This window comes from Phoca vitulina, unplaced genomic scaffold, assembly GCF_004348235.1.
Source record: "Phoca vitulina isolate PV1807 unplaced genomic scaffold, GSC_HSeal_1.0 scaffold26, whole genome shotgun sequence".
Classification (NCBI taxonomy): domain Eukaryota; kingdom Metazoa; phylum Chordata; class Mammalia; order Carnivora; family Phocidae; genus Phoca; species Phoca vitulina.
The window spans coordinates 1,242,281-1,244,880 of record NW_022589729.1 but is presented as its reverse complement, the minus strand read 5'-3'; the positions used below and the strand labels follow the sequence as shown (position 1 = coordinate 1,244,880).

At 43.8% G+C, this 2,600-nt stretch overlaps 1 pseudogene; it reads left to right on the top strand.

The window, feature by feature from the left end:
* The first annotated feature begins 1,257 nt into the window (after positions 1-1,257).
* LOC116643346 lies at positions 1,258-1,964 on the top strand (annotated as a pseudogene).
* Positions 1,965-2,600: the final 636 nt, after the last annotated feature.

Genomic DNA, 2,600 nt, shown 5'->3' with positions numbered 1-2,600 from the left:
TGGTACACTAGAGAACACTCTAAGAATACCATAATTGGTAGCATTTTTTGTGTACTGATTTTTTTCTTTATAGTTCTATTTTTTGTCAACATTCTCTGATTAACCTAGGAATTCAGTTCACCAGGAAGATGTGGTATGGAAGAAATGGCATCTGGTTTGGCATTGGGCCTTTGTTTTGGCTTGTAGACAGCAGCATATAAAGCCCCTTGCCATAAGGGAGGGCTATGGGGTGCTGCAGGGCAAGCTAACTAGACAATGTCATATTGGCCTGTGCTTCCTCTGGCTTTACCTCTGAGTTGCACAGAACAATTATCTTTATCCTTCTATTTTTTATAGCACTTTTGACTCACTGGAAATGAACCTAAGCCAACTATCTCTCCTTGTGCTTTTTACTTAGCTCCAAATTCAGATGTTCAGTCTAAAGAAATCTTGGCTGAGGTGAAAAATTCCTTTAAACTCATGTGTTCTGAACATTAACTTGTTCAACAATATTCTTTCCAGCCAAAGGAGAAAGTCATACTGATAAGGAGGAGCAGTGCCAAAGAGCTCCAGACCCAGAGTTAGGATTCTGGTACCAGTGCTCTTTCCAACAAGTTATGAAAACCTCAGATAATTTGCCCTCTTAGGTATCTTTGATCTTATTTGTAAATGGGGGAAAAAAGCTATTTTCATTTTCTCTAAATTTTGAGGTTGCCATGCTGACAGTAAAATCCATCTTTGGAATTAGAGTCCTGGCCAATTCCACATGTATGGGGCTCAGGGATGTGGGTTGGGCAGAAGGAACTGCAGGAGTGTGGTATGGGCAAGCAACTTTGAGTGACCATCCAGATTTGGTCCAGGGATCTCTGAGCTGGATGATGTCCTGCTCTAAAAGGTAGTTCCTTCTTCTGCAAAATGGAAAATTAACACCCACCCCATTACATAAGGATTAAATCATGTCATATACATGACATATTCACTACAGGGCTTTAGCACATAGCAGAAGCCCCCCGAATGGTAGCAATTATTATAACTGAAATAACCTTGAAGTCACATTTGTAATCACCATTCACCAAAAGAGCCATATTAACTAGAAGAGATAAAGTAGTTAGGAATTTTTTTTTAAGAGATGAGTTTTATATTAGGCCCGAAGGTTGTATAGAATTTTCACAATTAGAGGCAGACACAATTGTGTGAGGGGATTTTGCCTTCTGCCATGCTGTGGAGCAAAGCTTGTTCCACTCCTGCTCAGCTGCACAGGTTGAATTGACCAAAGAAATGGTTATAGAGAAGCCTAGTCCCCTGCTGGTGGGGCGGGAACTTATGAGGAGGTATTACACACCACTGAACCAGGCCCCAACAAGCTTCACAGATTTTATGGAAGGAACCCTTCTTATGTCCGTGGGGGATTGGATTCAAATGGAAAGCCAGCAGATGCAGTTTATGGACAGAAAGAAATCCATAGCAAAGTGATGTCACAAAACTGTACCAATTGCCACACTAAGATTCGTCATGTTGATGCTCATGCCACTCTGAATGATGGTGTGGTGGTCCACGTGGTGGGGTTGCTCTCTAATAACAACCAGGCTTTGAGGAGATCCATGCAGACATTTGTCCTCCTTGCTCCTAAGGACTCTGTTGCAAATAAGTTCTACATTCATGATGTTTTCAGATACCAAGATAAGGTCTTTGGTGGCTTTGTCACTGAGCCTCAGGAGGAATCTGAGGAAGAGGCAGAGGAACCTGAAGAAAGACAGCAGACACCTGAGGTGGTACTTGATGATTCTGGAACTTTCTATGATCAGACTGTCAGCAATGACTTGGAAGAACATTTAGAGGAACGTGTTGCTGAACCAGAACCAGAGCAAGAAGCTATGTCTGAAATCCAACAGAAAAAGTCTGAGCTAGTATTAGAAGAACCGGCTCCTGAGGACACGCAGAAGTGTTCTTCCCCAGCACCCACAGACATAGCTCAGACCATATAGGAAGACTTAAGGACATTTTCTTGGGCATTGGTGACCTTCCACTCAGTGGAGCTGTTCCAGTTACTGGGATATCACCTCATGTTTTTCAAGTACCAGCTTCACAGCCTTGACCAGAGTCTAAGTCTGAATCTCAGATTCCACCACCGAGGCCTCAAAAGGATCAAAGAGTGTGAGAACAACAAATAAGTATTCCTCCCCAGAGGGGACCTAGACCCATCCATGAGGCTGGTGAGTGAGGTGACATTGAACCCCAAAGAACTGTGAGACACCCTATAGTCACCAACCTGCCCCATGAAGTGGACAAATTGAAGCTTAAAGATTTTTTTTCAAAGTTATGGAAATGTGGTGGAACTCTGCATTAACAGTGGCAAGAAATTACCCAGTCTGGGGTTTGTTGTGTTTGATGATTCTAAGCCCCTTAGCCTCAGGCCCATCATGTTCAGAGGTGAGTTCCATCTGAACATGGAAGAAAAGACCCGGGAAGGGGACCATCGAGATAACTGCCTGTGGGGACCTAGAGGCCCTAGAGGTCAGCCGGGTAGTGAACTGAGCGGCCCTCCCTGTGGAGGCACGGTGCAGAAACCAGGATTTGGAGTGGGAAGGGGAATTATTCCAAGGCAGTTAATTGCTCCTCAC